At 52.8% G+C, this 9227-nt stretch overlaps 1 pseudogene; it reads left to right on the forward strand.

The window, feature by feature from the left end:
• The first annotated feature begins 6840 nt into the window (after nt 1-6840).
• On the forward strand, nt 6841-8926 carry LOC125519606 (uncharacterized; annotated as a pseudogene).
• Nucleotides 8927-9227: the final 301 nt, after the last annotated feature.

Raw genomic sequence — 9227 nt, forward strand, 5'->3', positions numbered from 1 at the left:
TTGAGTATATGCTCACTGACAGAACTGTTTTCCTCCATCTTGCAGCTATAGAACTTATTGGAGACTTCATATCTCTCAATCCGGGCATTTTCTTGAAATATTAACTTCAACTCCTGGAACATCTCATATGCTCCATGACGTTCAAAACGTCGTTGAAGTCCCGATTCTAAGCCGTAAAGCATGGCACACTGAACTATCGAGTAGTCATCAGCTTTGCTCTGCCAGACGTTCATAACATCTGGTGTCGCTCCAGCAGCAGGCCTGGCACCCAGCGGTGCTTCTAGGACGTAATTCTTCTGTGCAGCAATGAGGATAATCCTCAAGTTACGGACCCAGTCCGTGTAATTGCTACCATCATCTTTCAACTTTGTTTTCTCTAGGAACGCATTAAAATTCAACGGAACAACAGCACGAGCCATCTATCTACAATCAAACATAAACAAGCAAGATACTATCAGGTACTAAGTTTCATGATAAATTTAGGTTCAATTAATTTACTTAAAGAACTCCCACTTAGATAGAAATCCCTCTAATCCTCTAAGTGATTACGTGATCCAAATTAACTAAACCATGTCCGATCCATCACGTGAGATGGAGTAGTTTCATTGGTGAACATCACTATGTTGATCATATCTACTATATGATTCACGCTCGACCTTTCGGTCTCCGTGTTCCGAGGCCATATCTGTATATGCTTGGCTCGTCAAGTATAACCTGAGTATTCCGCGTGTGCAACTGTTTTGCACCCGTTGTATTTGAACGTAGAGCCTATCACACCCGATCATCACGTGGTGTCTCAGCACGAAGAACTTTCGCAACGGTGCATACTCAGGGAGAACACTTCTTGATAATTAGTGAGAGATCATCTTATAATGCTACCGTCAATCAAAGCAAGATAAGATGCATAAAAGATAAACATCACATGCAATCAATATAAGTGATATGATATGGCCATCATCATCTTGTGCTTGTGATCTCCATCTTCGAAGCACCGTCGTGATCACCATCGTCACCGGCGCGACACCTTGATCTCCATCGTAGCATCGTTGTCGTCTCGCCAATCTTATGCTTCCATGACTATCGCTACCGCTTAGTGATAAAGTAAAGCATTATAGCGCGATTGCATTGCATACAATAAAGCGACAACCATATGGCTCCTGCCAGTTGCCGATAACTCAGTTACAAAACATGATCATCTCATACAATAAAATTTAGCATCATGTCTTAACCATATGACATCACAACATGCCCTGCAAAAACAAGTTAGACGTCCTCTACTTTGTTGTTGCAAGTTTTACGTGGCTGCTACGGGCTTAAGCAAGAACCAATCTTACCTACGCATCAAAACCACAACGATAGTTTGTCAAGTTGGTGCTGTTTTAACCTTCGCAAGGACCGGGTGTAGCCACACTCAGTTCAACTAAAGTTGGAGAAACTGTCACCCGCAAGCCACCTCTGTGCAAAGCACGTCGGGAGAACCGGTCTCGTGTAAGCGTACGCGTAATGTTGGTCCGGGCCGCTTCGTCCAACAATACCGTCGAACCAAAGTATGACATGCTGGTAAGCAGTATGACTTATATCGCCCACAACTCACTTGTTTTCTACTCGTGCATATAACATCAACATATAAAACCTGGGCTCGGATACCACTGTTGGGGAACGTAGTAATTTCAGAAAAATTCCTACGCACACGCAAGATCATGGTGATGCATAGCAACAAGAGGGGAGAGTGTTGTCTACATACCCTTGTAGACCGAAGCGGAAGCATTGACGCAACGTAGAGGAAGTAGTCGTACGTCTTCCCGATCCGACCGATCCAAGCACTGTTACTCCGGCACCTCCGAGTTCTTAGCACACGTACAGCTCGATGACGCTCCCCGGGCTCCGATCCCGCAAAGCTTCGAGGATGAGTTCCGTCAGCACGACGGCGTGGTGACGATGATGATGTTCTACCAACGTAGGGCTTCGCCTAAGCACTGCAACGATATGATCGAGGTGGAATATGGTGGAGGGGGGCACCGCATACGGCTAAGGAACGATAACGAAGATCAACTTATGTTTTCTAGGGTGCCCCCTGCCCCCGTATATAAAGGAGGGAGGGGGAGGTGCGGGCGGCCCCCAAGGGGTGCGCCTGGAGGAGTCCTACTCCCACCGGGAGTAGGACTCCCCTCCTCTTGCCTTGTTGGAGAAGGAAAGGGGGAAGGGGAAGAGGTAAGGGGGGGCGCCCCCCCCCCTTCCTTGTCCTATTCGGACTAGGGGGGAGGGGGCGCGCGGCCTGCCCTGGCCGGCCCTCCTCTTCTCCCTTATGGCCCATGTAGGCCCAATAACCCCCGGGGGGGTTCCGGTAACCCCCTGGTACTCCGGTAAAATCCCGATTTCACCCGGAATGATTCCGATGTCCAAATATAGGCTTCCAATATATCGATCTTTATGTCTCGACCATTTCGAGACTCCTCGTCATGTCCGTGATCACATCCGGCACTCCGAACAACCTTCGGTACATCAAAATGCATAAACTCATAATAACTGTCATCGTAACGTTAAGCGTGCAGACCCTACGGTTCGAGAACATTGTAGACATGACTGAGACAAATCTCCGGTCAATAACCAATAGCGGGACCTGGATGCCCATATTGGCTCCTACATATTCTACGAAGATCTTTATCGGTCAGACCGCATAACAACATACGTTGTTCCCTTTGTCATGGGTAAGTTACTTGCCTGAGATTCGATCGTCGGTATCCAATACCTAGTTCAATCTCGTCACCGGCAAGTCTCTTTACTCGTTCCGTAATACATCATCTCACAACTAACACATTAGTTGCAATGCTTGCAAGGCTTATGTGATGTGCATCACCGAGAGGGCCCAGAGATACCTCTCCGACAATCGGAGTGACAAATCCTAGTCTCGAAATACGCCAACCCAACATGTACCTTTGGAGACACCTGTAGATCTCCTTTATAATCACCCAGTTACGTTGTGACGTTTGGTAGCACACAAAGTGTTCCTCCGGTAAACGGGAGTTGCATAATCTCATAGTCAAAGGAACATGTATAAGTCATGAGGAAAGCAATAGCAACATACTAAACGATCGGGTGCTAAGCTAATGGAATGGGTCATGTCAATCAGATCATTCAACTAATGATGTGATCCCGTTAATCAAATAACAACTCTTTGTTTATGGTTAGGAAACATAACCATCTTTTATTAACGAGCTAGTCAAGTAGAGGCATACTAGTGACACTCTGTTTGTCTATGTATTCACACATGTATTATGTTTTCGGTTAATACAATTCTAACATGAATAATAAACATTTATCATGATATAAGGAAATAAATAATAACTTTATTATTGCCTCTAGGGCATATTTCCTTCAAGAGGGCCTTCGCCCTGATGAAGCACAGCGCCGAACCCCACACCCGAGGCGTCACAGTCCACAACGAATGGCCGGTCGAAGTCCGGCATCTGAAGAACGGGCCCCGTCATGAGGGCCCCCTTGAGGGCCTCGAAGGTTGTCGTCGCCTCCGCATCCCAGGCGAAAGCGTCGCGGCGCAACAACCGCGTGAGTGGCGAAGCGATGACACCAAACTCCTGGATGAACTTCCGGTAGTAGCCAGCAAGGCCGAGAAACCCGCGAAGAGCCCGCGGAGACTAGGGCATCGGCCAGGCATCGACGGCGGCCACCTTGTCGGCGTCCATAGCGACCCCGTCGGTCGAGATGACGTGGCCCAAGTAGGCCACCGAAGGCGTCCCGAACGAGCACTTCGAGCGCTCAAGATGGAGATGGTGCGCCCGAAGCTCGTTGAAGACGATGGCGACGTGCTGTAGGTGCTCTGCCCAAGATGCACTGTAGATCAGAATACCATCAAAGAAAACGAGCACAAACCGGCGTAAGTTGGGCTGGAGGACGTCGTTCATCAGAGCCTGGAAGGTTGCCGGGGCGTTGGTGAGGCCAAAGGGCATCACTAAGAACTCGAAGTGGCCGTGATGAGTCCGCAACGCCGTCTTGGCGATGTCATCAGGGTGCATGCGCACCTGGTGGTACCCCGACCGGAGGTCGAGTTTGGTGAAGAAGCACGCCCCGTGGAGCTCATCGAAGAGCTCGCCGACCACCGGAATAGGGAACTTATCCTTGAGTGTGACAGCATTAAGGGCACGGTAGTCGATGTAGAAACGCCATGTGCCGTCTGACTTGCGAACGAGAAGCACCGGTGCGGTAAACGGCGAAGTGGATAGCCGGATGATGCCCGCGAGCATGAGCGCACACTGCCGCTCCAACTCATCTTTCTGCAACTGCGGGTAGCGGTAAGGCCATACCGCCACCGGTGCAGAGCCTGGCAGAAGATGTATACGGTGATCGTACGCGCGGGCGGGCGGCAGCCCCTGTGGCTCGGTGAAGATGTCGCCATGCTGCTGTAGGAGGCTCTCCAATAGTGGGTGCTCGGCCGTGGCGGTGGTCGCGGCGAGCTGGAGTGGAGGGGTGGGTGCGGCACCCCCAATGCCGGCCCACCGAACGCGGCGGCCCAACCGCCAGAAGGTCATCGTCAGCGCGTCCAAATCCCAAAGAATAGGACCAAGAGTGCGCAAGAAGTCGACGCCGAGGATGAAGTCGAAGCAGCCCAAGTCGATGCCTGCGCAGGTGATGGTGAAGTGCTCGTCGCCGATAGTGATGGGCACGTCGTGGGCGAGCCCGTGGCAGCGGAGACGGTCGCCATAGCGACTGTGACTCGCAACTGTTCACCACCGGTCGGCTGTAATGCAAGGCACCGCATGGTGGTCTCCGGCAGGAAGTTATGCGTGGACCCTGTGTCCACTAGGGCCACCAGGCGCTCGCCCTGGATCATGACCGGTAAGAGCATCGTCCGTTCATCACGGATGCCGGCCAGCGCGTGTACGGACACCACAAGGGCGGTGGCCGGGGCGGGCGCGGGCGCCGCTGCGGGCTCCGCAAGGGCTGGAGCGCCGAGGTCATCCTCCAGTGGCTCCTCCTCAGGCTCGTCGGTCGTCTCCAAGTAGAAGAGGCGAGGACAGACATGACCTGGTGCATAGGGCGCATCACAGTTGAAGCACAAGCCCAGTCGCCGGCGTTCCAGCTGTTCCGCCTGGGTGAGGCGCCTGAATGGCCGCGTCGGTGCCTGAACGGGCGCCGGAGCAGCTGTAGACGACGCCGGTGCTGCCGGAGGCGGCCGGGGAAGCTGTCGGCCCCCACGTGGCGCGGATGGACGCGTCACGGCCTCGGCGCGCTGCTTGAACGCCCGGGCATAGTACATGGCCGTCTGAAGGTCTTGTGGCCCCTTCATCTCGACGTCCACGCGGATGTGGTCGGGGAGGCCGCCGATGAAAATCTCCGCCCGCTGTAAGGCCGTCACACCGGGTGCGTGGCACGCTAGGGCCTGGAAGCGATCGGTGAAGTCCTGCACCGTGGAGGTGAACGGCAGACGGCCCAACTCGGCCAAGCGGCTCCCGCGTACCGGTGGCCCAAAACGAAGAAGGCACAGCTCTCGGAAACGATCCCACGGGGGCATGCCGCCCTCGCCCTGTTCGAGGGCATAGTACCATGTCTAGGCGGCCCCGCGGAGATGGTAGGAAGCCAGCCAAGTGCGTTCCGACGCGGGCGTGCACTGTCCTCGAAATAACTGGTCACACTGGTTGAGCCAGTTAAGCGGGTCATCGGAGCCGTTGTACGTGGCGAAGTCGATCTTGGCGAACCGGGGCGGCTGCTGGTGTGGCGCGCCCTGGCCCACTGCCTCAGCGGTGCGGAGGGCGGATGATGGCGCGCGGTCCATGGTGGAAGGCCCGGTGTAGTTCCCGATGGCGCCCGACGCGTCGGGCTGCAACGAAAAACCGGACGGTGGACGGGCCTCCGGGTAGGCCGATGGCTGCCCGTGAAGCCAGCCGGGGAGTGGCGATGGGGATGGCGGAAAGCGGACCTCCTGTATTGGGAGCCCGCTCGGCGAAGACCGGCCCAGGTTAGGGCTGGGAGGGGCCGGTGGAGGACCCTGCTCCGAGGCCGCTGGAAGGTATGGCGCGGCGGAGGACGGCGTGGCCGGCGCGGTCCAGGTGGGCCACTGCGGCCCCGTGGTGGTGGCGAGTGGCGCGGTTGCTGGCGCGATCTGCGGCGGCCACTGCAGCCAAGGCGGCGGTGCGGCCGCTGGGGCGGGAAGCGCCGGGTAGCCTCCGGTGATGGCCCCCGGTACCGAGAACCACGGGAGTGCCTGCTGACCCGCGGCCATTGCTGGATGGAGTGGTGGAGGCGGCCCGTACGGACCTGCCAGGTAGAGGCGGATCCCTTGAACCGCGGTGACAAGGTCGTTGAGGACGCCAGCCATTGCCTCCGGCGTGAACTGCTGCGGCTGCGGGGGAGGCGACGGCGGCGACGAGTGTTGGACGAGGGGCGGTGGCTGCCCTTGGCCCGGCGTGGTGCCGGGTGCCGTTAGGGGCGGCGCTGAGAGCGACACCGTGGCGTCCGCCGAGAGCGAGGCCGTGACGCCCGGCACGGAAGCGGCGGTGGTGGAGGAGTTGGCGGGCAGCGATGGTGGTGGCGGCGGTGGAATTGGCGAAGACATGGTCGAAACCCGGGTACCTGATACCAAATTGGTAGGACACGTGACGACGGCTCAGAGCGCGCCAAGTGGCGTGCTTGCAGCCCACCCCAAGTGACCCTTGGCGAGGCTCCCGACCGAGCGCTCCTCAAATAGTTGCTCTTGGGATAAATAGCATTTTTTTAGTGGATAAATAGCATTCGAGTGTGTGCATATATACCTGGTGGTCCTGTGAGAATGAAGCCCACAAGCACGACAAATCCCTTCTCTCTCCCCTCCGCTCTCTCCTCTTTCTCATGGAGACGCCACGCCCCGCGCCCGCCGCCGGAGAAACCCCACCTCCGGCGGCCGTAGAGAGCAGCGCCAGCACCGAGGAGCCTCGGTGGCTCGCGGCCAACTCCGAGCCATTTAAGTATTTGATCAGTTTGGCTGAAGAAGTTCAGTTAAATTGTCATACTGATTGATTATACACGGTACCATCATATTGTGAAACCTGCTTTATGTTTTTCGTCGAAACCCTCCTGCTCTTCTCGAGGTTCATTACGATGCAGTTATGGTGTGTTTGTTTATGATGCAGGTGCTATGAAGAGACTGTCCAAAGTAACAAGAAGAGGAAAATGAGTGACAGGAGATAGCAGCGAGCAGATTGCTACCATTTTCCTACTGCTAGTGATCTAGTGCAAACACCCAGTGCAGGGAAGCATAAATAAATACCAGACATCAGCTCCTCCTCATTGGCTGAATCTGGTTGTTGAGAGTCAGGATGGCAGGTGCTACATGAAGTTTGCCAAGATCTCGTCACAGCAAGAGGCAGCGATGCCGGCGATCCCTTCCTCCTCCTTCGTCCTCGTTGGATGTTGTGTACTGTACAAGGGCGTGCAGTGGCTTCTCAGATAAGTCCCGAACGATGGTGGTTCTTCTCGGATGTCTGGGCTCTAAGCAGAAGCATCTCAAGTTCTATGGTGTGTGTGACCTTCACCCTCCCCACGTCCAAGATCGTCAGCTATAACGCCAGAGGGAAGGCTGAGAAGAGTGTGGGGATGCTTAGTTTTTCACACTTTCAGTAACACGGGCTGGCTTTGGTATGCACACTCGATTTGAATTTCTCGCATCAAGAATTAACTGAAACCTTGGGATTTGAAGCTTAGTTGTGCTTTTTGTTGCTATTGTAGCTATTTCGTCATACTGGAGAACTTGCAGCTGCAGGATCCTTCGGCGGTGGAGAAAATTAAGGGTTCCGTAGTCGATTCAACGCATGTTGCTGGCCCGGATTCTCAGGTAAAAACTGTAGCCAACCTCACGTACGTGAATGGTATTAGGTGTTTATTAAAATCTTATAGAAATATTCTCTTTGAAAATTCTGCACATCCAAATTTCATTGTTTATGCCGAACGAATGTGTCGTCAGTTGTGTTTTATCTATCTTTGTTCGCATATACTATCATAAAGAAAGTGTGGCAACGTAAGCAGCTGTATCAAATACGAGGTCTGACATCTTAGTTGTGGAGTCTCAAAGATATATCAGACCAGCAGCTACCGATTGAGGCTGTTCTACTATCTGCATTGGAGAAGTTTTTCGATGTTGTTCTGAACTATCTGGCCATAAATAGGTATGCAGCTCATCCACATGTGCAGGAGTTCTGTGCATTTTCAGCCTTGTGGACAATATCTAAATTCTCTAAGTCTTTTCAATGGATTTGTGTTTAATGTGAGTCATGGCATCTGACTCATAGAAGAGTCCATTGTTTGTTTGATGATTCATCTGTATTACTGCCATCATCGATTATATTATGCCAAATGCCATGGCTCATGATGTAACTGAGCTTTGATAACGAAATACCAATTGCAGAAATAGTGTAAGAATGTCATAGAATCTGTTGCAAATGCAGTAAACCATGCAGCTGACTGTCTCAGTACATCTGCCCCCCATCATCCATTATAACACGCCATGTCTCATGATATAGCTGACATCTGATCACAAATAACAAGAAACTACCCAGTTATTGAAATACTATAACACTATCATAGAACCTGTCAATGTAGTAAATCACTGCATAGTGCTATTAATCAACATTTTTTTTCATTTTCTTGCAGGAGGTTGTCTGGTGTTATGGAGGTTTTGGCCTCAAACCAACCAAACTGCCCTCAGCTGTACATATACAGCTCCGCCGATCGGGTTATCCCATCAAAGTCAGTGGCGTCATTCGTGGAGAGGCAACGGAAAGCAGGGTGTGAGGTGAGGTCGTGCGACACTGTGTCGTCCCCTCACGTCGACCACTACCGCAGCAATCCGGGGCTCTACACCTCTCAGCTGACCAACTTCCTGGAAGACTGTGTGCTGGGCCGCCGTGAGGACTCCTCGTCGTCGTCACCGTCTGCATAGGGTGTTTCTGCAGCAATACCAACATATTTGTTCCTGGTGATCCATTGAAATGTACCAGGATTATACATCGACTAATTATACATCTGACCCAATTTACTCATTCCTTTTGGTCGGTTCGCTTGTGGGTTTACTTTAGGAGGCACAACTGTAAAAAATGTGAGAAGAAAAGCAAAACAAAACTGTGATTACCGATTGCCGTTGACTTGTTCGTTGGTTCCAGTGCACAAACCATTTATCTGTGTGAATGGTTTATTTGTGCATACTTGATGACTGGCTCATGTCCTGTCGAAGTTCTTGTGAT

This window comes from Triticum urartu, chromosome 7A (assembly GCF_056163025.1).
Source record: "Triticum urartu cultivar PI428250 chromosome 7A, HENAU_Tu73, whole genome shotgun sequence".
Classification (NCBI taxonomy): Eukaryota; Viridiplantae; Streptophyta; class Magnoliopsida; order Poales; family Poaceae; genus Triticum; species Triticum urartu.